At 45.2% G+C, this 26651-nt stretch overlaps 1 protein-coding gene across 1 annotated transcript in view; it reads right to left on the reverse strand.

Annotated features, from left to right (window-relative positions):
• WNT10A (Wnt family member 10A) overlaps positions 1-26651 on the reverse strand; it is a 103441-nt gene that overhangs the window by 30702 nt on the left and 46088 nt on the right. The window lies entirely within an intron of this gene.

Below are 26651 nucleotides of genomic sequence, written 5' to 3' on the forward strand. Positions count from 1 at the left end.
TCAAAGAAACCCCTAGCAATCACTGGAGGAACCCTGGAACCCTTGTTGAGAAACCCTGTATTAGAACAACTGATGTATGTGACAATATAAAACCTTTTTTCTTTTACGTGTCTTTAAGGGCTCATTCGCACTGCTGGCAGCCCTTGCCACCCCTCTGAAAAGCGAACCATGGTGGATTGATTTTCAGGTGGCGGTTGGCAGATGATGTGTTGTCTCTTCCCTGCTTGTTTTAACCCCCGCAAAGCCTGTGCATTACAATTTGTTGATGGGCATTTGTCCCATGTCCCCTCCTATTCCTTCTGTTTTAAAAATGTATTGTAATTGTACTGTAATTCTTTATAATGTCAAGCACTGCGCAAACTTTTGCCACTATATAAATCCTGTAAAATAATATAATAATTCATTTGATGAATGTGACATGGGTATGATTTTTGCCACGGCTGCAAAGCACAGCATCAAGACTGTGGCATATACAACCCTATCGGGCCATCGTTGGAGCTCAACTGCAGGTCGGCCATCTATTTTACCTAATGATTATGAGTAATTTGTTTCTTTATATAATAATGTATAGAATATTTAAATTTAAACCCCTTCCTTCCCAACCTTGGAGTCCCTTTAACTATGTTGATACTCCCGGGGAGCTGGAAGGTCCGCTGTCACAGTAGTCACATGATCGGGAGCCAGTCTTGCTGACCTCCATTCATTGCTAGAAATCGGGAGCTATCTTTGACAGCTTGGTCACTCTTTTGGGAACACGTTCTCAGCACAGAAACCTCACCTGCCCACGGACGCAAAGTCATTAAAGTCCACCCTCTTTTCCCCTGGACATATGCGTTACATGAGCGTCAAGAGGGTAATTACCATCTTTTCACGATTATGGAATAGATTCACAAATGAAGCAAATGCCAGAATTTTAGTTTTGTTTGCTATTTAGCTACCCTATTGATTGAACAATCTCTAGTCATTGAGGGCCGATGGTGGGATTACGTTTTTCTGGCCACCGCCTGAAGTTCCTTTCTGTTCTCAGCCACCACCTGTGCCCTATAGCTGCCTCCAAGTCAGTAGATTTTAATCAGTTATTTTTCAAGTTTCAACTTATTCTCATGACCGTCGTTTTCGGTGGTATCTGTTTGCGACGGATTGGCAGAATGTTGAGCTGTTTCTATTTTGGGAGAAGCTGAGCGTGGCTGGGGCTCTTCTCATTTCACCGTTGGATGGAAGGCAGAGCAGAAATTGTTGTTTTTTCAGATTCTGGCAGCTCTTTAGAATACATTCTTTACATTAATCCTCTTTATCGAGTCTGTTTACCAACCTTCCTGTGCAAAGTGATTGGAGGGAGAGCCAAGACCTTCGCCGTTTTGCTTCCTCACAATTCCACCGGGTGCCGGCCCGAACATGTCTCCCCTATCCATCACCTTCACCACCCCCACTCTCCAGACTCCACCTCGGCTGAGAGTATACCTGCCTCGGCTGAACACCAGCCACGTATCCCAACTTGTTCCAGTCCCTCAATGCACCTTCTGTGTGCCGGAAAAAAAAATATCCTTAAGTGTGATGGGTTTAAAGATGAACTCTGGGCAATCAGCTGAATAGACATGCAAAATACATCTATGGGAGCGGTTTTGCCTGCAAAAGGATTTGCAATTCAGTCTAGCCAGTCTTCAGATTTACACAGTCCTATTACAGAGTAGGGATGAGCTTGAGTTTAGTAAGAAGGAAGGAAGCTCTCACTCCTGCCCACTGCCACATAATCACCTGCAGCCAGGATATTCCCTGGTCTGCATCTGCACATGCACGAAGAGGGTGGCTCATGCCATGTGACCTAATATAGCCACAGGCCATTGACCTAATATGGCCATGTGGTCTAATTTAACCATAAGCTATGGATTTATTATGGCCAGAAGGCCATGTGACATAATTTAGCCATCGGTCATGGACCCAATTGGCCACATAGCCATGAGACTTAGTACAGCCATAAGCCATTAAACGAATATGGCCACATGGCCTTGTGACTTAGTATAGCCATTGACCGAATATGACCACATGGCCTTGTGCATTGGTGTAGCCACATGGCCATGTGACATAATTTAATCATAGGTCATTGGCTCAATATGACCACACGGCCATGTGACTTAGTACAGCCATATGCCATTGACCGAAAATGGCCACATGGCCTTGTGACTTAGTATAGCCAATAGCCATTGACCAAGTATAGCCACATGGCCTTGGTATAGCCATATGCCATTGACCTAATATGGCCACATGACCTTGTGACTTAATATAGCCATAGGTCATTGAACTAATATGACCACATGGCCATGCGGCCTTATATAGCCATAGGTCATTAACCTAATATGGCCACATGGCCATTTGACCTCATATTATGGCTATAGGCCATTGGCCTAATAGGATTTCCCCTGTCTGTTTATTATTGCTGTTCACTTCCGTTACCTACCTTGGCCTAGACTTCTGACTATTGACTTGGTACTTCTCTGCCCACTAACCTGTGCTTTTACCTGATTTTGATTCTGCCTACAATTTGGTGCTTCGCTTTTCACCTGCTACCTACCCCAGTTTGTGTCCTGAGATTTCTTATATGTGAACTGGGTGTATCTTAGGGGCATTCCCAACTGTACTCCTGCATTTCTGATACCAGCACTCTCGAGTCCCAGACACCAGTTTCGACACCCAAGCACCTGTGCCCTCCCATTGCCCTTGCAGGCCCTGTCCTAAATTCAAGGAGTGCTTGGATGCCAGTTGTGCAGGAGGCCACTCTCATCATCCTTGCTGTTCACCTGCTACTGACCCCGCCTTGTGATCTGACTTCTGAACCTGGTATTTCCTCGATTCATTACCAGCTTTACACCTGCACATCTGATACCTGACCTTCCGAGTTCCAGTCATCAGTTCCAGCACCCAGGCACTTGTGTCCCTCGGCGGCCCTTGTAGGTTTTGTCCTAACTTCAAGTAATGATGGGAATTGTGCATTAGGCCACCCTCGTCATCTGCACTGTTCACCTGCTACTGACCCCGGCATGTGACCTGACTCTGCTCCTGTCCGAACTTGGTGTATCCTTAGATCATTGCCAGCTGTATCCATGCACATCTGATACCAGCGCCCCTAAGTTCTAGTCACCCAGACACTTGTGCCCTCCCATTACCCTTGAAGGCCCTGTCTTAACTTCTAGGGGTGATTGGATGGGAACTGTGCAAGAGACCACCCTCATCATATTCACTGTTTAACTGCTACTGATCCCTGCTTGTAATAAGACTTATAGGCTTGGTGTATCCTCAGTGCATTACCAGCTACACACCTGCACATCTGGGTCCCTAAGGGTCCCTAAGTCCCCCAGGTACTTTGTGTCCTCTAATTGTCTTTGAAGGCCCTGTCTTAACTCTATAGGTTTCTTGGATGGGAATTGTGCAAAAGGCCACTCTCGTCATCTTTCCTGTTATTGTTGATGACCTTGGCCTGTGACCTGACTCTGCTTATATCTGGACTTGATGTATCCCCTCTGCATTACCAGTTTTATCTTTGCACATTTGATACCACAGTTCCCAACTTCCAGTCACCAGTTCCGGCACCCAGGCACTTGTGCCCTGCCAATAACCTTGCAAGCCCCGTCTTAAAGTGGTTCAGAAGGCTGAAGCTCCCCCCCAAGGGACCTCTTAAACTTACCTGAGCACCATCTCAATCCAGCGTTGTGCAGGAGAATGGCAGCTTCCAATGCTGTCAATCACATCCAGTGAGAAGGGAGCAGGGGGTGGAGCCAAGCCCTGCTCTCACAGCAAGCGACTTAATATGGGGGCACTAGGCGAAGAGGAGGAGCCAGGAGCACCGGCGGGGGACCAGGGAAAAGGAGGATCGAGGCTGCTCTGTGCAAAAACATTACACAGAGCAGCTAAGTATAACTTTTTTTTTTTTTTATGTACCTTTAATTTCCTTTTAACTTCAAGTAGTGGTGGTAAGGGAATTGTGCAACAGGCCATCCTTGTCATTTCAGGCTCCTCATACAGGTACGTGACAAGGACTATGAAATGGCACAATGACCAGAAACGAATTGTTTGCTGTATAAAGATTAAACATAACCAGGATCAGTGGATCAATGAATCAGAATGAATCAGAATACTTGTCCCAGCATGTGATGAGTAATCCCTCTGATCACAATGTTCAATGCCAGCTCCTGAGCTTTACAACACACATGGCTGCCCCACACCCTTCTCCCAGTCTGAGCTCTGCTGTACAGAGTGTACCTCCCAACTTTTTTGAGAAGAAAATGAGGGACATCTATTAGCAAAAGTATGTAGGCATAGGACACACCCCCTGCCACACCCCTTTAAAGGAGAATTATACAGTAGTGTTTTTTTTTTACCATTACTATTCCTGTATACTGGCTATTGAAATTTACAAATGCAGCCATTTAGAAATTGGCTGAAAGGTTTAGGACTGTGAAAAACCTTTTGACAGATAAAAAGTGAATTTTATATACAACTATAAAAAAGACCAAAATGAGGAACAAATGAGGAGGCAAGAGGGACAGAGGGACTTTGCTCTGTGTCAGGGACAGTTGGGAGCTATGACAGAGGACTTTAGGAAGGGTATACCAATTCAAATCCAGCTGCTTGAGATTAAAATACATTCCCTTTTTTTTCATCTGCCTTGATTTTAGCCTTAAAGCCGACCTTCTCCTTCCCACTTTCTGTCATTGCACTCCTACAATCCTATTGTTTACTTTTAATTTTTTTGAATATCATTTTTGTGGCACTCTCCCTGGATTTTCACCTAGGGACGAATGATGCATTTGTTGCCTGCAGCCTCCTGGGATACCCACATTATAAATCCTAAAAGTCCTTAAAGCGGAGTTCCACCCAAAAGTGGAACTTCCGCTCATCGGATTCCTCCCCCCCTCCGGTGTCACAATTGGCACTTTTCAGGGGGGAGGGGGGTGCAGCTACCTGTCTAAGACAGATATCTGCACCCACTTCCGGGAATAGACTTCCATGGGAGTCAAGCCCCCTCCCGCACTCCCCCGCTGTCTCCTGGGAAAGACACAGGTCCCAGGAGATAGCGGGGACCATTGAGAAAGCGCAGCGCGACTCGCGAATGCGCAGTAGGGAATCGGGAAGTGAAGCCGCAACACTTCACTTCCTGTCTCCCTCACTGAGAATGGCAGCGGCAGCACCTGAGGACCGAGGGACGGTTCGGTCTAGGGTGCTGACATCGCTGGACCCCGGGACAGGTGAGTGACCTTATTTTAAAAGTCAGCAGCTGCAGTATTTGCAGCTGCTGACATCTAAAATTTTTTTTTTCGCGGGACTCCCGCTTTAAGGTACTTTATGGCCCATAAATAGGAAAAACAAAAGGAAAACACCGCGCTGTGAGGGGATATTAGTGAATAATACTTGTGCAAGGACAAATTAAAATTATGAAACCATAAAACAATCAATGATCAAAAACAATATACAAAAGCAGCTGCTAAAAGTAAGATACAAGTTACTTATATAAATGGTTATAAAGGAGCAGCGCTGTGACAAACCATGTAATACGAAGGCATACAATAAATATTCTCAAAAGTTCATTATTTGTATAATAAACAAAGTGTAAATAAGTATAGAAAGTCCCATTCAAAGGATCCTAGACAGCAGATACGTGGGTAGGTAGATGGCAGTTAATTCTTAGTCCTTCACCGCACCACTGTGATAATAATACAAATGCGCGCTTACCAAACAGCAAGCTTAGGAAGCTTGTGACCTTAACCCGGTCGGGGCCTTTCCAGGAGGGACCATCAAAGGAGAAACAGACCACCTTCGCTTGGGATAAGCACGCTGTTCAGCAGTTATCACTAATAGGAGAAATACCCCTGGCTAGGGATAAGCCTCAGGAGAAGTATGGCAAGAAAAGAAGGAGGGCAACATAGCGTGATCCTGCTTTCAATGTTTAATAAAATCAAATGGAAATACACTTACATTTGGATGATAAAAACAAGCACATAAGCCGGCCGGCTAGAAACGATCGCCCGTCCTACAGACGGTAATGCAGCACGTCAGCACGTCAGCACGCCCAACGTACGTTTCGTCACACTCTGACGTCGTCTGGGGCACGGGCGACGCACTGACGTGTCGCATTAATATAGTAAACAACATACCAAGCCTCGTACTGAGGACGGGACCGGAAATCACCTTGCGTTCCACTAGTTCCGGGCGGATACCAGAGAAACGTCATCTTGAGTATGGGATTAAACTTAACATACGGTGGTTCGTTATCAATAGTGTGCACAGTATGTTAAGTTTAATCCCATACTCAAGATGACGTTTCTCTGGTATCCGCCCGGAACTAGTGGAACGCAAGGTGATTTCCGGTCCCGTCCTCAGTACGAGGCTTGGTATGTTGTTTACTATATTAATGCGACACGTCAGTGCGTCGCCCGTGCCCCAGACGACGTCAGAGTGTGACGAAACGTACGTCGGGCGTGCTGACGTGCTGCATTACCGTCTGTAGGACGGGCGATCGTTTCTAGCCGGCCGGCTTATGTGCTTGTTTTTATCATCCAAATGTAAGTGTATTTCCATTTGATTTTATTAAACATTGAAAGCAGGATCACGCTATGTTGCCCTCCTTCTTTTCTTGCCATACTTCTCCTGAGGCTTATCCCTAGCCAGGGGTATTTCTCCTATTAGTGATAACTGCTGAACAGCGTGCTTATCCCAAGCGAAGGTGGTCTGTTTCTCCTTTGATGGTCCCTCCTGGAAAGGCCCCGACCGGGTTAAGGTCACAAGCTTCCTAAGCTTGCTGTTTGGTAAGCGCGCATTTGTATTATTATCACAGTGGTGCGGTGAAGGACTAAGAATTAACTGCCATCTACCTACCCACGTATCTGCTGTCTAGGATCCTTTGAATGGGACTTTCTATACTTATTTACACTTTGTTTATTATACAAATAATGAACTTTTGAGAATATTTATTGTATGCCTTCGTATTACATGGTTTGTCACAGCGCTGCTCCTTTATAACCACTTTATGGCCCATGCAGCGCATCATTGGGGCTGTCTCCTCCAGTTTTTTTGCAGCTCAGCCCCACTGATGGTGAGCCGTGGTGCATGTGCACAGTGCCGGAATAAGGTCATCCAGTGCTCAGGGCAACAGAAGAGGAAGCGTGAGAAAGCGAGGAAGGGTGAGAGGGAGAGAGAGATATAGTTGCCAACATTGTAAAAAAAATTTAGAGGGACACTTTTTTGTCTGTAGGCGAGTCTTATTATAATTAGGGGGTGGGGCATTTTGTTTTTAGGCGTTGTGTAACGGGAAAGGAAAATGGCGAAAAATAGGCATGGCTTAAACTAAATATTGGGCGTGGCTTAAAGGGGGCATGGCTCAAAGGTGTCCCCTACATCAGGTGTTCTCAGTGGAGTCCCTCTTACATCAGGTGTTCTCAGTGGAGTCCCTCTTACATCAGGTGTCCCCAGGCAGCGGAGTCCCTCCTTACATCAGGTGTGCCCAGACAGTGGAGTCCCTCTTACATCAGGTGTCCCCAGTAGAGTCCATCTTACATCAGTGTCCCCAGGCAGTGGAGTCCCTCCTTATATCAGTCCCCCAGTGGAGTCCCTCTTACATCAGTGTCCCCAGGCAGTGAAGTCCCTCCTTACATCAGTGTCCCCAGTGGAGTCCCTCCTTACATCAGTATCCCCAGGGGAGTCCCTCCTTACATCAGGTGTCCCCGGGCAGTGGAGTCCCTCTTACATCAGGTGTCCCCAGTGGAGTCTCGAGTCCTAACATCAGTGTCCCCAGTGCAGACCCTTGGCTCTGCCTCTCGTAGGCAGCAGGCCACAGGACCGAGGGTTGGCAGCAGCTCCATTTAGGTTTCTTTTCCATGTGTTCAGTGGAGAGGGAAGGGGCCTCCGATCCGGTGAGAGGGGGGGGGGGAGAGAAAGGGAGAGAGAGGAAGGGTGAGAGATAGGGTTGCCACCTGATCGGGTTTGGAATCATGCGTCTGGGTTTCAGACTGCCTGAAACCCGGACACATTATTCAGACTGGACTATGGCTTCCCAGCAGGGTTGCTGGCTGCAGTTGTCTAAGCTGAGAGTGTCTGTTACACTCTTTTATGCTGCCCAAAGCCAGCACTAACAATCCCCCCCAACACACACACAGATGGGAGAGAAGAGAGGCCTCGATCTGCACCTCTTGCTCCCACCCCTACCCCTCTGTGTCTGCCCACACTCCAATCCCCAAGGCTGTGCCTCAGAAAAGGAAAGTGTGGGCTGGAAATTTGAAGTCCAGCAGCCTCAGCTACATCTGGATGAGAGGTGCTGACTGCCAAGGGGTGAGTGAGCTCACCATCCATCCCTGTCTGTGACTGAAGTCTCCCCCTTCTCTATCTTGCCTCTGAGTAAGTACACTAAGGTAAATCAGGGTTCTCAGAGCACCCCTTACATCAGAGTTCCCCTTTACACCAGAGGCCACAGTGTTCCCCCTTCAATCCGGGTTCCCAGAGCATCCTTTATGTTAGAGTCCCCAGAGTTCTCCCTTACATCAGAGTCTGCAGAGTTTCCCCTTACAGTGAAAGGGAACTCTATGAGTTCAGATGTAAAAGGGGAACTCTGTGGACTCTAAAGGGGGACTCTTGTTATTAACTTCATATGATTAGAAATGTTATTTAATATCAAAATATATCTAAAGTTTATACTACAAAAAAAATTGCAGTGCGCTGCTAAAGTGTTCTGGTTTGACTTGAAGAAATGGTGGAAACCCTAGTGAGAGAGTGGGTGGTGGGGGTGAGGGGGAGAGAGAGAGAGAGAGAGAGGGAGAGAAAGGACAGGTGAGAGAGAGATAGAGGGGGTAAGAGAAAGGGAGGGGGTGAGAGAAAGGGAGGGGTGAGGAAGAGGGGGTGAGAGAGAGAGGGGGTGAGAGAAAGGGAGGGGGTGAGGAAGAGGGGGTGAGAGAGAGAGGGGGTGAGAGAAAGGGAGGGGGTGAGAGAAAGGGAGGGGGTGAGAGAGAGGGGGTGAGAGAGAAAGGGGGTGAGAGAGAGAGGGGGGTTGAGAGAAAGGGAGGGGGTGAGAGAAAGGGAGGGGGTGAGAAAGAGAGGGGGTGAGAGAAAGGGAGGGGATGAGAGAGAGGGGGTGAGAGGAAGAGGGTGAGAGAAAGAGAGGGGGTGAGAGAGAGAGAGAGAGAGGGGGTGAGAGAGAGAGAGAGGGTGCCTTAACTGGGCCCAGTTAAGTAAGGTGTCTGGAGCTGCAGCTCCAATAGCCCCTATGTTCACCCGGCCCTGTCTATGGCAATGCCAAAGTCAAGCTCCTGGTGCAGACTTGCTCTGCTGTAACCTATGAGGAAAAGTGACCACACACACACACACACATTATTATTACAGAAAAGGAATGGGTGGCCTCTAAAGGTGATATCAATGAGTATAAATTTTAGAACAAAATTTGTACCATCATCCAAAACTTAGTAGAATAGAGGTATGGGAGCCTAGTCCAGTGATGGCGAACCTTGGCACCCCAGATGTTTTGGAACTACATCTCCCATGATGCTCAACCACACTGCAGAGTGCATGAGCATCATGGGAAATGTAGTTCCAAAACATCTGGGGTGCCAAGGTTCACCATCACTGGCCTAGTCCCTCAAACCAAGCTCACCAGAGACAAGGGAGAAAAGTGGACTATCTTGGTACAACGTAGAAAAATGTACAAATACTATGTATAGAAAGAGATAAAAACTTACAAAAAGTTTATCAATACATATTATTGATAAACTTTTTGTAACTTTTTTTCTCTTTCTATACATATTATTTGTACAATTTTCTACGCTGTACCGAGATAGTCCACTTTGCTCCCTTGTCTCTGGTGAGCCTGGTTTGAGGGACTAGGCTCCCATACTTCTATTCTACATTATTATACAGGATTTATATAGCGCCAACAGTTTGTGCAACACTTACGAACATTCAAATCTCCACAGGTGTGACTGGCAGTCCGCACACACAAAAGTGAGCCGATTCACAGAGTGCTACTATTTCCGAAACTGTAGTTGTTGCGGAGTGCTCCTTTAGCCTCCAGAAGCAGCCATTACACAATCGGCAGGCAGCATGTCCTCAGGTCCTAAGAAGACCCGGGCTGAGATCGCAGGCGTGACGCGTCCATGTAAAGCGAAGGAATTACTTTCTTCCGTGTATATAAATATCCGCGCCACAAATAATTCATCGGCCATCCACACGCACGGCTGGGCTGATGGCGAAGAAGTGGGAAAAGGGGATGAAATATTGAGAAGGCCTTGTCGCTTCTCATTAGGCTTGAAGACCCCACGAGCGCTCTTTGTACCGGGATAGCGGTGGGATAACGCGGGGAACGGCCATCCCCGGAGGCACTCCGAGCCATTAGCGAAGAAACACAAATATGTGTCTCTTCTAAGTGTTAGGAGGCTGTTAAAGCTAAACGGCGTCCTGTTTCACACCTCCGCGCCCCCCCCTTCCACGGACCACCAGGACAGCGCGTCTTCCATATCTCTGCCTAGGCCTGGCTTCAAGCAGAACTATTTATTTTATTATACAGTGCTTACAATTTACACAGCGCTTTACATACTGTACATTCACATGCGTCTCTGCACCCCAGGAGCTTGCAATCTAATGTTCCTATCTCACATACTAGGGGCCAATTTAACCACTTCACCCCCCCCCACATCATGACCAGGCCATTTTTTTACGATATGTTACTGCGTTATTTTAACTGACAATTGCGCGATCGTGCAACACTGTACCCAAATAAAATGTAGGTTATTTTTTCCCCACAAATAGAGCTTTCTTTTGGTGGTATTTGATCACCTCTGCGGTTTTTATTTTTTGCGCTATAAACAAAAGAAGAGCGACAATTTTGAAAAAAAAAACAAACTTTTTTTTACTTTCTGCTATAAAACATATCCAATAAAATTTTTTTAAAAATATCAAAAAACATAAATTTAAAAACATTAAACATTAAAAACATAAATTTAGGCCAATACAGGCAGTCCCAGAGTTACGAACCTCCGACTTGCGAACGACTCCTACTTACGAACGGAAGGCGGCGTGGCGTTCTGCGCATGCGCGGCCACTTTTCGACAGCGGGCACCTCGGAAAACATCGGAAAAACGACGTCCGCGCATGTGCGGCCACTTGACAGAACATTGGAAAACGTCGGAAGACGACGTCTCTGCCATTCTGCGCATGCGCTTCCGACTTACGAACATATCCGACTTAAGAACAAACCAGCAGTCCCTAACCCATTTGTAACTCAGGGACTGCCTGTATGTATTCTGCTACATATTTTTGGTTAAAAAAAATTCAAAATAAACGCATATTGATTGGTTTGCGCAAAAGTTATTGCGTCTACAAACTATGGGATGTTTTTATTTATTTCTTTTCTACTAGTAATGGTGGGGATTAGCGACTTACATTGCGGTGGACAGTTGGACACTAACTGACGCTTTTGACACTTTTTGGGGGACCAGTGACACTAATACAGTTATCGGTGCTAAAAATATGCACTGTCACTGTACTAATGACACTGGCTGGGAAGGGGTTAACATCAGGGGGCGATCAAAAATGTGTGCCTGATCAGTGTTTTACTACACTGTGGGGAGATGCTTTTAGTAGGAGAAGAGATTGAATTTATTTGCAGGGGCACAAATCCTATCCCTCCCCCCCCCTGTCAGAATGGAGATCTGCCTTGTTTAGTGTAAACAAGGCAGATCCAGGCAGATCGTAGTTCTGTCTTTCTGCCTAATGATCGGAGGGGCGCCTGAGAACATCAGTTACTGTGCACCTGGCAATCGCCTTCCGCTGTGTGTAATCACAAGTGCGCCCCCCGGCCTAGAAGTGTCGGATCACGTATATATATATATATATATATATATATATATATATATATATATATACACACATACATACATACACTTACGTGATCCGGCGCACAGGTGTCGCCCTATAGCAGTAAAACTGGAGGGAGATTTAGAGTGGGGGGGGGTGAATGTGGGGGGGGGATTTGAGGGGTAGAGGAGGGGTGATTTTTTTTGGGGGGGGGGTAAATGTGGAGAGGAGATTTGAGGGGTAGAGGATTTGTGCTAGGAGGGGTGATTTTTTTTTGGGGGGGGGGTGTGCATTTGTGCTGGGGGCTATGGGGGATGGGGGCAGGGATTTGTGCTGGAAGGGGGGATTTCAGCAGGGGGGCAGATTTGTACTGGGAGGATGGCGGGACTTAAGCTTAAGGGGTAATCATGCAGATTAGTGCCCAATTTTTTTTTCTTTGGGGGGGGGGGGGGGGGATTTTTTCTGACACATAAACAAAAAAAAAACATTTAGTACATCTCTGCAGTATATGGACATTTCCTCATGTTTTGTCTCCTTGAGATGCATGTACAGGTAAATATCTGTTGACCCTGCCAGAAATCCAGTGTACTCCTATCTTCATTTAGGGCCAGTTCACACCACATGCAGTGTGTGGGTTTTTTTTCTGCATCAGAAAAGCATGAAAAATAGGTTATATGGTTTGCAATGGCATAGTTCACACCAGTGCAGTCAGTTCCAGGGCGTTCCAGTTCCAGAAAGAAAAGAACATGCTGCATTTTTCCTGCGCCGGACTGTACTGGAACATGGTAAAACATAACAAAAACTCACCAGACCCCAGTACAGTGAAAAAAAAAAAAAAGAAGAAAAAAGCATCTGAAACGCATCAAAAACGCACCAGAATGTGCCAAAAATGCCTTAAATGCGCATGCAGAAACGTAACCGAAACGGATCTGGAGTGCGTTTTTGCAGCGTGAACCGGCCCTTAGTGAGTTGACAACACAATGCTTATGCTGCACTAAATTCCCAACCACTGTTGTCAGCAGTTCTCACCTTGGACTACAGAACACTTCTATCATATGTTATGGGGATGATGAGAGGGGGGCGGTGTCCTATAGCCCAGCCCTTTATTTTCAAAGGACGTTTATTTGAAGTATTTGGATTTGCCAAAACCTGCTGACTGCGCAAAGATCCGCCAAAATGTGAGCGTGTGTAATGCTGAACTGGACTCTAAGTAGGAAAAGGGGAGGGTTAGGGACAGCAAGGCTGGGGAGGAAAGGGGCTGGGGAGGAAAGGGTTAGATGGCGCTGGACGTCCTCCAGCCAGGAAATGAGGCGGGGCTCTATCTGACTTGCCACAGCTTCTAATGCACATTGTGAGAAGCTCACAGTGTGCAGTGAAATCAGGGGAAGCCATTCCAGTCCAGGAGAGGAGCCGGTACAACGGTGGAAGACTGGAGGTAAGGCCCGGAGTTATGGGCCGCTGTGTATCAGATAAGAGCAGTGAGAGGACCTGGGCGCCGCCTTCCCTCTACTGCAACAGAACAGATTTCATTGCAGCCACAGAACAGACTTGGCAGCGAAATGTGGATGTTTCTAATTTGCAAAAAAGCGTGTCAAAAAAGTGCGGTCACGCCCGAGATCTGACACCTCTCAAGCACGGGGCTCCAATTCACGGAACATTTAACTAAACAATCTTCATAATGGGAAGAGATTCCTTCCAGGGGCTGGGCGGTGAGGAGACAGGAAGAGCGTTGGATCTCATCTCCACAAGTCGGGGAACGAGGGAGACTTCTGTGCTGTCAGCGGGGACCAATCAGATTCCAGCTGAACGGGGTAAAGGGGACCTCAATGGTAAACCTAGGTGTATTTTAACCACTTCAGCCCCGGAAAGGTTTTACCCCCCCCTTCATGACCAGGCCATTTTTTTGCTGTGTATCACTGCACTACTTCAACTGGTAGTTGCGCGGTCATACAACGCTGTATCCAAAAAAAGTTTGTATCCTATTTTCTTTTATACGAATAGTTTTCTTTTGATGCTCTTTGATCACCACTGCGTTTTTTTTTTTTTTTTTTGCAAAATAAATTGTAAAAGACCTCCTGAAAATTTTAAAAAAATATATATACAGTCAGGTCCATAAATATTGGGACATGGACACAATTCTAATCTTTTTGGCTCTATACACCACCGCAATGGATTTGAAATGAAACAAACAAGATGTGCTTCAACTGCAGACTTTCAGCTTTAATTTGAAGGTATTTACATCCAATTCAGATGAACGGTGTAGGAATTACAACAGTTTGTAAATGTGCCTCCCACTTTTTAAGGGACCAAAAGTAATGGGACAGATTAACAATCATCCATCAAACTTTCACTTTTTAATACTTGGTTGCAAATCCTTTGCAGAGAATTACAGGCTGAAGTCTGGAACACATAGACATCACCAGACGCTGGGTTTCATCCCTGGTGATGCTCTGCCAGGGCTCTACTGCAACTGTCTTCAGTTCCTGCTTGTTCTTGGGGCATTTTCCCTTCAGTTTTGTCTTCAGCAAGTGAAATGCATGCTCAATCGGATTCAGGTCAGGTGATTGACTTGGCCATTGCATAACATTCCACTTCTTTCCCTTAAAAAACTCTTTGGTTGCTTTCACAGTATGCTTCGGGTCATTGTCTATCTGCACTGTGAAGCGCCGTCCAATGAGTTCTGAAGAATTTTTCTGAATATGAGCAGATAATATTGCCCGAAACACTTCAGAATTCATCCTGCTGCTTTTGTCAGCAGTCACATCATCAATAAATACAAGAGAACCAGTTCAATTGGCAGCCACACATGCCCAGGCCATGACACTACCACCACCATTCATCACTGATGAGGTGGTATGCTTTGGATCATGAGCAGTTCCTTTCCTTCTCCATACTCTTCTCTTCCCATCACTCTGGTACAAGTTGATCTTGGTCTCATCTGTCCATAGGATGTTGTTCCAGAACTGTGAAGGCTTTTTTAGATGTTGTTTGGTAAACTCTAATCTGGCCTTCCTGTTTTTGAGGCTCATCAATGGTTTACATCTTGTGGTGAACCCTCTGTATTCACTCTGGTGAAGTCTTCTTTTGGTTGTTGACTTTGACACACATACACCTACCTCCTGGAGAGTGTTCTTGATCTGGCCAACTGTTGTGAAGGGTGTTTTCTTCACCAGGGAAAGAATTCTTCGGTCATCCACCACAGTTGTTTTCCGTGGTCTTCCGGGTCTTTTGGTGTTGCTGAGCTCACCGTCTTTCTTTTTAAGAATGTTCCAAACAGTTGATTTGGCCACACCTAATGTTTTTGCTATCTCTCTGATGGGTTTGTTTTGTTTTTTCAGCCTAATGATGGCTTGCTTCACTGATAGTGACAGCTCTTTGGATCTCATATTGAGAGTTGACAGCAACAGATTCCAAATGCAAATAGCACACTTGAAATGAACTCTGGACCTTTTATCTGCTCCTTGTAAATGGGATAATGAGGGAATAACACACACCTGGCCATGGAACAGCTGAGCAGCCAATTGTCCCATTACTTTTGGTCTCATAAAAAGTGGGAGGCACATATACAAACTGTTGTAATTCCTACACTGTTCACCTGATTTGGATGTAAATAACCTCAAATTAAAGCTGAACGTCTGCAGTTAAAGCACATCTTGTTTATTTCATTTCAAATCCATTGTGGTGATGTATAGAGCCAAAAAGATTAGAATTGTGTTGATGTCCCAATATTTATGGACCTGACTGTATGTTTTTACTTTCTGCTCTAAAATATATCCAATTAAAAAAAAAACAAAAAAAAAACAAATTTCTTTATAAATTTTGTCTAAAATATATTCAGCTACATGTCTTTGATAAATAAAATCTCATTAAGTGTATATTGATTGGTTTGCGTGAAACTTATAGCGTCTACAAACTATGGGATATATACTGGAATTTTTATTTTGTTAGTTTTTTTTTTTTATACTACTAATCACGGCGATCAGAAACTTATAATGGGACTGTTATATGGCGGCGGAAAATCTGACACTTGGGGGGGGGGGACTGACTAACTGCTACTGACAGCACCAGTGACACTTATACAGTGATCAGAGCTAATAATATGCACTGTCACTGTACTATTGACACTGGCTGGGAAGGGGTTAACATCTAGGGGCGATCAAAGGGTTAACGGTGTGCCTAACTATGTATAATGTGTGCTGCTTTTACTAACAGATCTCTTTGTTTCTTATCCCTGCAAAGAAACAGAGAGATTGTTCCTTCTGTATAGATCCCTGTGTTGATTGTTAACAATCAAGGGCTCAGGGCTGCTGACAGACTCCCGCTGTGTACAATCACAGTTGTTGTTGGCAGGGGGGCGGGGGGCGCGCATGCGTGCACCATAAACCTGGAAGCAGGCAGCGACGTGCCAATATATCGCTTTGCCTGTCTGCAGTATATTGTGGGCTCTGGTCCTTAAGTGATTAATAGGGGATTCAGAAGTTAGGGGGAGAGGGTAAGCAGAAATGTACCCATGTCCTTCACAATTGTCACCTGTGGGCAGTGCTGGGACAAGGTCATCTAGAGCCCAGGGCGAACATGCCGAACTACCCCCCCTCCCTCCAAGATGCATGAGCATTATGTGTCAGCAAAAAAGCCCCCCAAAAAACTGAGCACTAACCTGCATGATTACCCCTTAAGCATAACTGACCCCTCCTCCTTACAAATCAGCCCCCCTGCTGAAATCCCCCCTCCCAAAACAAATTTTTGCCCCCCATCCCCCAAATACCCCCCCCCCCCCAGCACAAATGACCCCCCCAACAAAAAACTACCCTGCCTAGCAAAAATCCTCTACTACTAAAATGTCCATTCCAAGTACACATCCTCTCCCCCAGCTCAGAACAAACCCCCCCATCCCCAAATTCCCTCCCCAGCACAAACCCCCAATCCTCAAACCCCCCCCCCAAAAAAAAACAACAATTTCCCTCCTAACACAATCCCACATCCCTACCACAAACCCCCCCGATCCTCCCTCCTAGAGTACAGAACATGGGTGTAACTACAAATCATAGGGCACCATAGCAAACATTTGATGCCCCCCCTCCTCCCCAGCAACTTTTCTCTGTGGGTGGCACCTGTGACTCTATCAATGAACGTAACATAAATGATGCTGAAATCAATGACTGGCAGTAGGAGATCTGTCAGCATAGGCAGAAGATTAGCAGGAAGCAGAGGTGTGGATACAATTTGCCATGGAAGAGCAAATGTGCAGAGCAGTGGCGGCCAGTGGAAACATTTTTTTTGGAGGGGTGGCAATGGGTATGCCACCCTCACCCCCACTGGTGCGGTAACACTTACTTACCCTATCACCGGCGGCGGCCTCCCGTTTTCCTGCTCTCCACGGGTCATCAACGCTGATGGCGGCTTCAGCTTCCTCCCTCCTTGGTTCTTTTCGGCCAATCTGTAAAACAGGTCTCACACCCACTTCTGATTGACAGTGCGGCGCTGGAGGGCTTTGTTTTGTAGTAATATGCTTTATGACACTGCCTTGCAGAGAATTTTTTTGTTTTGTTTTCCTCGACTGCAGTTTACCCGCAGAAAAAAAATTAAAAAATGTAAAAAAAAAAACCTGTAAGGCACAGGCATAATGAGCTAGTATGCACTGCATACTAGCTCATTATGAAATACAGTACCTTAGAATGAGGCGTCACACCGAGGGAGCTGACATTTTGCCCTCTGCGTGTCTTCCGGGTTCGCAGCTCCGGCGCTGTGAGTGGCCGGAGCTGCGTGCGCGCGGAAGTCTTCTTCCCGGCAAGGTCTGGCAGCGTCTGCCGGACCTTCAGCCGGGCATTCACAGCGCATGCGCCGCTGACGTCAGCGGCTGCATGCAAAGTGAATATCTCCTAAACCATAAAGGTTTAGGAGATATTCATTTATCTACAGGTAGGTATTATAGGTCTTATTATAGGTCTTATTATAGGTCTTATTATAAGTCTTATTATAGGCTTACCTGTAGGTAAAATTTTAAAAAATGGGTATACAACCGCTTTAAAATCCATGCAATGTACATAGCTCACCCAGAGGAGAGCGTTTTTTTCTCAATAAAAGTGGAGTTACTCTTTAAGGCAAAATTGGGTGCTAGGCAAGGTAGCAGCTTAAAAATAACGCAGATAAACGCGCATAAACGCGTGTTAAATAGCGTTCGGCTTTCTATTTTTTCAATGCATTGTGGGAGTTTGGGAACGCATTGTGGGATTTTTGGAGTGTCCTCTGTGTATTTTTATTAAAAACACCCATAAACGCTAACGCTAAAAAAACCTGCATAAACGCTAATACAAAACGATGTTAAAAGCGCGTTTTTCAACCAGCGTTTTCTGCCAGCCATCTGGCATCCAGAAAAAGCTTTTTTGAGCTCCAGTGTGCACGGAGCCTTATGGACAATCCAACTCTGGTGCTTTTCTGTTCTGTGTACAGATGCTGACCCCAATTTTTTGTACAGTCACAGAGACAGGAAGTGAGGGAAAGTCTCCCTAATGGGGGTCACAGGCTGAAATTAAACCCAGCCCGGCTGAGCAGCGGAAACTGTTGGCCATGTCTGCATGTTTAAAACCGCAACCAAATAATGCGCTGGTTGGCAATTTATATTAACCACTTCAGCTCCAGCAGGTTTACTTGACCAGGCCATTATCAGCGATACGGCACTGCGTTACTTTAACTGACAATTGCGCGGTCGTACGACGCTGTACACAAATAAAATTGATGTCCTTTTTTCCCCACGAATAGAGCTTTCTTTTGGTGGTATTTGATCACCTCTGCGGTTTTTATTTTGTGCTATAAACAAAAAAATGACCGACAATTTTGAAAAAAACAGTAATTTTTCCTTTCTGCTGTAAAAGACATCCAATAAAAAAATGTAAAAAAATCTAATTTCTTCATCAATTTAGGCCAATATGTATTCTACTGCAAAAAAAAATCCCAATAAGTGTAACTTGATTCATTTGTGCAAAAGTTATAGTGTCTATAAAATAGGGGATATTTTTATGGAATTCTTTTTTTTTTTTTTTTTTTACAAGTAATGGTGTAGATCAGCGACTTGTAGCGGGACTTGTGGCGGACAAATCTGACACTAAGTGACCCTTTTTGGGGACCAGTGACACTAAAACAGTGATCAGTGATAAAAATATGCACTGTCACTGTACTAATGACACTGGCAGGGAAGGAAGGGGTTAACATCAGGGGCTATCTAAGGGTTAATTGTGTCCCTAGGGGGTGCTTTCTAACTGAGTAGGGGAGGTGCTTGTACTGTGGGAAGATAGAGATCCATGTTCCTGCTTAGCAGAAACACAGGATCTCTGTCTTCCCTTGTCACAGAACGGCGATCTGCCTTGTTTACATAGGCAGATCTGCCTCTGTCGGGAACGATCAGTGAGTCCTGGCGGATATCGGGTCCGCCAGACCTGCTGATTGGCTCCCGCTGTGATTGTACACAGCACGCGCGCTGCAGACCCAGAAGAGGCGATCACGTACAGGTTTGTGGTTTTTCCTGTGGTTTTGCAAGTGGTTAAAGGAATCCTGACATGGGAAAAACATAGGCTGCCACTCCGGAAAATGCCATCAGCTTGGCTGTTGTGCTGACTTTCTTATATTAACCACTTGCTTACTGGGCACATAAACCCCCCTCCTGCCCAAACCAATTTTCAGCTTTTAGCGCTGTCACTCTTTGAACAACAATTGCGCGGTCATGCTACAATGTACCCAAATAATAATTTTTTCCCCACAAATAGAGCTTAATATTGGTGGTATTTGATCACCTCTTTTTGTTAAAAAAATAAAAAATAAAACGAATTAAAAAAAAAAATACAAAACTGTTTTATATTTTGTTAATAAATTTTGCAAACAGGTAATTTTTCTCCTTCATTGATGTACCCTGATGAGGCTACACTGATGGGCACTAATAGGCTGCATTGATGGGCACTGATAAGGCGATACTGATGGGCACTGATAAGGCGGCACTGATGGGCACTAATAGGCAGCACTGGTGGGCACTGATGAGGTGGCACTGGTGGGCACTGAGAGGTGGCACTGATGGGTGGCACTGAAGGGCATTGATGGGTGGCACTGAAGGGCACTAATAGGTGGCACTGATAGCTGGCACTGATGGGTGGCAGTGATGGGCACTAATGGGTGGCAGTGATAGGCACTGATCGGCACTGGTAGGCGACACCGATAGGCAGCACTGCTAGGTGGCACTGATTGTCACCACTGGCGGGCATTGATAGGTGGCACTCGTGGGCATTGATAGGTGGCACTGATGTACTGGTGGGCACTGATTGGTGGGAACTGTGGGCACTGATTGTTGGGCACTGTGGGCACATATGAGGTGGCTTTGCCTCTCCCTGCTTGGGACTGATGTCCTTTCAACAGAAGCCGGTGATCGCGCTGTCAGCGTGAGAAGAAAAAAAAACGATTACCGATCCTCTGTTTACATCAGGTGATCAGCTGTCATTGGCTGACAGCTGATCACGTGGTAAGGGGTCGGGATCGATACAAGTCAGATTTCAGGCATCCGCTGCAACAAGAATGTCATTTTTTGGAGAGATACTTCTGTACACAGAGTGTGTACTGACCACTCCCCAGAAACATAATTCCCTGTATGTGTGATTGGCTCACCAATTTTGGCCAGAAGTCTGCCTAAGATACAAGTCAGATTTCAGGCATCCGCTGCAACAAGAATGTCATTTTTGGAGAGATATTTTCAATAGGAACACGTCTAAAGGGATGCAGGCCCAGCAGCTTTCCTCATTAGTGCTCTGCAGCTGCACACCTGACAGTTAATAATAAAACCACTCCCATTGGAACCACTCAGTACAGAAGCACAGACAAACACACATGTATTTCTTCAGAATAACAAAAGGTAGGAATCTGCAACAAAGTTTGTTATAATCCTTGCAATGTACATAGATCACCCAGGGGGGAATGTTTTTTTTTCTCAACAAAAGTGGAGTTACGCTTTAAGTGACTGTACAATGTTGCGCTGATTGCGAGATTCACATAACTGGACAAAGAATGCTTTGAAGTGAGTGAAATCATTTGAAAACGTTGTAATTAGCCATCCATACATTCATAGAGATGTACGGGGCCTGCTCATTTTGGGGCTGAAGGGAAGATATTGCAGCCGCTGTGAGCTGGAGGGAACAAGTGTAGCCAGGTGCTTGACGTTCATTTTGAAGACGTGCAATTATCAAGACCTTTCATCATTTATCAACCCAAGATCTGACCATTTACAGCATTTTTGGAACTTGTAAAGAAAACTGCCCCATCTCTCCTGACCTGAAACCTGCCCAGCAGCAGTTTTATGTGAAGCATTTTTACAGTCTGCCTTATGACATGGTGCTGGTTATTAGCCGGGGGTCAAGGTTAACCCGGGAGGGGGTTATAGAGTAAATAAGGGAACGACCTGAGCGTCTGCCTTGGCTCTTATCTGCTCTCAGACATCTTTGCTTCTGTGTGTCTTGACGTGAGAGCCAGATACATCAGTGTCAGATCAGAGGGGTATAGAGAGAGGGGAACTCTTCAAAGACTGCGGATGAAGATGAGCCATCAGACAGGAATGGGGAGCCGCAGGCCATTCGTCTGAGTCACGTCTTTGGCGCAGGAATTCCGACAAGATGGCTGTGCAGAAGTCAACCCGACAAGGAGGCCCGGTCAGCTTATTTCCCGGTCTCGGGTAGACATGTGCAATCTGTTTCGAAAAGAAACGAAATTCGGACGAATTTTGCATCTTTCGGACATTCGGATGCAACGAATTTCAACTAATACGAAAGAAATTATAGCGGATATAACGAATGAATTCGACATGATTGGGTAGTTTGTTAAAGATCTAATGAAACAAAAGGTTGACTCAAAGTAAATCTTACAGTCCGATCAGCTGATTCATTTTGCGCCGGAGGTTGGATTACTGGCAAAGTCCATTCCTGAGAACTGAGTGAGAAGGGTGTTGTATTGTATTTGAGCAGAGGAGAAGAGATATAGTCATTGTGTGTGTTAACCACTTCAGCCCCGGAAGGTTTTACCCCCTTCCTGACCAGAGCACTTTTTACAATTCGGCACTGCGTCGCTTTAACTGCTAATTGCGCGGTCATGCAATGCTGTACCCAAACGAAATTTGCGTCCTTTTCTTCCCACAAATAGAGCTTTCTTTTGATAGTATTTGATCACCTCTGCCGTTTTTATTTTTTGCGCTATACACGGAAAAAGACCGAAAATTTTGAAAAAAAATGATATTTTCTACTTTTTGTTCTAAAAAAAATCCAATAAACTCAATTTTAGTCATACATTTAGGCCAAAATGTATTCGGCCACATGTCTTTGGTAAAAAAAATGTCAATAAGTGTATATTTATAGGTTTGCGCAAAAGTTATAGCGTCTACAAACTAGGGTACATTTTCTGGAATTTACACAGCCTTTAATTTATGACTGCCTATGTCGTTTCTTGAGGTGCTAAAATGGCAGGGCAGTACAAAACCCCCACAAATGACCCCATTTTGGAAAGTAGACACCCCAAGGAATTTGCTGAGAGGCATGTTGAGCCCATTGAATATTCATTTTTTTTGTCCCAAGTGATTGAACAATGACAAAAAAAAAAAAAAAAAAAAAAATTACAAAAAATTGTCACTAAATGATATATTGCTCACACAGGCCATGGGCATATGTGGAATTGCACCCCAAAATACATTTAGCTGCTTCTCCTGAGTATGGGGATACCACATGTGTGGGACTTTTTGGGAGCCTAGCCGCGTACGGGGCCCCGAAAACCAATCACTGCCTTCAGGATTTCTAAGGGCGTACATTTTTGATTTTACTCCTCACTACCTATCACAGTTTTGAAGGCCATAAAATGCCCAGATGACATAAAACCCCCCCAAATGACCCCATTTTGGAAAGTAGACACCCCAAGCTATTTGCTTTGAGGCATGTTGAGTCCATGGAATGTTTTATATTTTGACACAAGTTGCGGGAAAGTGACAAATTTTTTTTTTTTTTTTTTGCACAAAGTTGTCACTAAATGATATATTGCTCACACAGGCCATGGGCATATGTGGAATTGCACCCCAAAATACATTTAGCTGCTTCTCCTGAGTATGGGGATACCACATGTGTGGGACTTTTTGGGAGCCTAGCCGCGTACGGGGCCCCGAAAACCAAGCACTGCCTTCAGGATTTCTAAGGGTGTACATTTTTGATTTTACTCCTCACTGCCTATCACAGTTTCGGAGGCCATGGAATGCCCAGGTGGCACAAACCCCCCCCAAATGACCCCATTTTGGAAAGTAGACACCCCAAGCTATTTGCTGAGAGGCATGGTGAGTATTTTGCAGCTCTCATTTGTTTTTGAAAATAAAGAAAGACGAGAAAAAAAATTTTTTTTTTTTCTTTTTTCAATTTTCAAAACTTTGTGACAAAAAGTGAGGTCTGCAAAATACTCACTATACCTCTCATCAAATAGCTTGGGGTGTCTACTTTCCAAAATGGGGTCATTTGGGGGGGTTTTTTGCCACCTGGGCATTCCATGGCCTCCGAAACTGTGATAGGCAGTGAAGAGTGAAATCAAAAATTTACGGCCTTAGAAAGCCTGAAGGCGGTGCTTGGTTTTCGGGGTCCCGTACGCGGCTAGGCTCCCAAAAAGTCTCACACATGTGGTATCCCCGTACTCAGGAGAAGCAGCAGAATGTATTTTGGGGTGTAATTTCACATATTCCCATGGCATGTTTGAGCAATATATCATTTAGTGACAACTTTGCGCAAAAAAAAATAAAAAAAATAAAAAATTGTCTCTTTCCCGCAACTTGTGTCGCAATATAAAATATTCCATGGACTCGACATGCCTCTCAGCAAATAGCTTGGGGTGTCTACTTTCCAAAATGGGGTCATTTGGGGGGGTTTTGAACTGTCCTGGCATTTTATGCACAACATCTAGAAGCTTATGTCACACATCACCCACACTTCTAACCACTTGAAGACAAAGCCCTTTCTGACACTTATTGTTTACATAAAAAAATAATTTTTTTTTGCAAGAAAATTACTTTGAACCCCCAAACATTATATATTTTTTTTAAAGCAAATGCCCTACAGATTAAAATGGTGGGTGTTTCATTTTTTTTTTCACACAGTATTTGCGCAGCGATTTTTCAAACGCATTTTTTGGGGAAAAAACACACTTTTTTACATTTTAATGCACTAAAACACACTATATTGCCCAAATGTTTGATGAAATAAAAAAGATGATCTTAGGCCGAGTACATGGATACCAAACATGACATGCTTTAAAATTGCGCACAAACGTGCAGTGGCGACAAACTAAATACATTTTTAAAAGCCTTTAAAAGCCTTTACAGGTTACCACTTTAGATTTACAGAGGAGGTCTACTGCTAAACTTACTGCCCTCGATCTGACCTTCGCGGCGATACCTCACATGCATGGTGCAATTGCTGTTTACATTTGACGCCAGACCGACGCTTGCGTTCGCCTTAGCGCGAGAGCAGGGGGGACAGGGGTGCTTTTTTTTTTTTTTTTTCTTTATTATTATTATTTTTTTATCTTATTTTTAAACTGTTCCTTTCATTTTTTTTTTTTAATCATTTTTATTGTTATCTCAGGGAATGTAAATATCCCCTATCATAGCAATAGGTAGTGACAGGTACTCTTTTTTGCAAAAATTGGGGTCTATTAGACCCTAGATTTCTCCTCTGCCCTCAAAGCATCTGACCACACCAAGATCGGTGTGATAAAATGCTTTCCCAATTTCCCAATGGCGCTGTTTACATCCGGCGAAATCTAAGTCATAAAATGCTCGTAGCTTCCGGTTTCTTAGGCCATAGAGATGTTTGGAGCCACTCTGGTCTCTGATCAGCTCTATGGTCAGCTGGCTGAATCACCGGCTGCATTTTCAGGTTCCCTGTTGAGACAGGAGAGCCAGAGAAAAACACGGAAGACGTTGGGGGGGAGGGGCATTCCCTCCCACTGCTTGTAAAAGCAGTCTAGAGGCTAATTAGCCGCTAGGATTGCTTTTACATGAAAGCCGACCGCTGGCTGAAAAGAATGATACCAAGATGATACCTAAACCTGCAGGCATCATTCTGGTATAACCACTCAAAGTCGTGAATGGCGTACCTGAAGACAAAAAAATGGTTAACAATAAAGCACAGTAAACGGTAAGGTATAAAAAATTGCATACCTGAAAAGCAAACATGATAAAACATAATAACAATAAAACATTGCAGAATATAATACAGTAAAAAAGAGCAGAACAATAGAGAGAGAATAGAGAGAGAGAGAACAATAAAACGACAACTATTTTTTTTTATTTTATATTTTTGTATGTGTTTTTTTTTTTTTTTTTTTTTTTTTACACTTTTTTTTGTAACTAACTTTTATAACTGTAACCGCGATGGCATCTTGGGAGACCCTGTGAAAGTGTGCCTAGTCTGTGCAATGCTGTACCCTACGCTAATACTCAACTAGTGAATGGTAGCGTTCAAAACATTCACCAATGCAAAGACCAGGATTGTCAGGACAGGAGGGACAATAATAGTGGATGTCATGCCTATATTCGCGCTTGCTGCAGACACGACATCTTTTTTGGGGGTTCGCTGGGTAGGGGTACTCGGGAGGACATAAAGAAAATGCCTCTCATGCAGCCGACTGCATTTGGTTGGGGATGTGAATGGGGGAAGTACGGGCGCTGCAGAAGTGGTGGGTTCCCAATTAGGATTGGCGAATGCAGCAGGAAGGGCATTATGGGCACGACAGGCCTATGTTTGTCTTTTTGGTGGCAGCGGGACACTACTTGTGCTTGCCACCTCACCAGCTTGAACTGCACTTATGGGACTCGCCACGTCACCAAGTGTTACTGCAGTGCTGGTTTGACTACGACCGGGGTGTACTAGGCCGCTGGTGCTTGCCAGTTCACCAAAACGCTACCAAAAAAACTGTTAGCGATCGCAAGGATCAGGCCTGACTCTGCGAACGCTGCAGTTATGCGTTTAGTGTTTTGTAAGTGTCAGTGATCGATCGATACTGCACTTGGGTGGGCTGGGCTGGGCCGGGCGGAGGGGCAAAACGCAGGTGCTAGCAGGTATCTGGGCTGATCCCGCTAACACTGCGTTTGTGGGAACCCTAAACTGCTGGGGACGCTAGTATAGATCTGATCGGATCAGATATTGATCCGATCAGATACTATACCACTAAGGGAGGCGTATGCTGCGTGCGTGGGTGTTAGCGGTACTGGCGCTAACCTGACACTGCTTGGGGCTGGTGCTTGCCAGTTCACCAAAACGCTACCAAAAAAACTGTTAGCGATCGCAGGGATCAGGCCTGACTCTGCGAACGCTGCAGTTATGCGTTTAGTGTTTTGTAAGTGACAGTGATCGATCGATACTGCACTTGGGTGGGCCGGGCAGAGGGGCAAAACGCAGGTGCTAGCGGGTATCTGGGCTGATCCCGCTAACACTGCGTTTTTGGGAACCCTAAACTGCTGGGGACGCTAGTATAGATCTGATCGGATCAGATATTGATCCGTACAGATACTATACCACTAAGGGAGGCGTATGCTGCGTGCGTGGGTGTTAACGGTACTGGCGCTAATCTGACGCTGCCTGGGGCGACGCATATCACCGCCGGGCGATCAGGGGGCTAAACCTTTATTCGGTAATAAACGGCGGGTGCCCTGACACTATAAAAAATAAACGAACTAACCAGCGTCACCCGTAACAGTTATACGGTGATCAGTGGTGAAAGGGTTAACTAGGGGGCAATCAAGGGGTTAAAACATTTATTAGATAGTATATGGG

Source organism: Aquarana catesbeiana, linkage group LG06 (genome assembly GCF_042186555.1).
Source record: "Aquarana catesbeiana isolate 2022-GZ linkage group LG06, ASM4218655v1, whole genome shotgun sequence".
NCBI classification, from domain to species: Eukaryota; Metazoa; Chordata; class Amphibia; order Anura; family Ranidae; genus Aquarana; species Aquarana catesbeiana.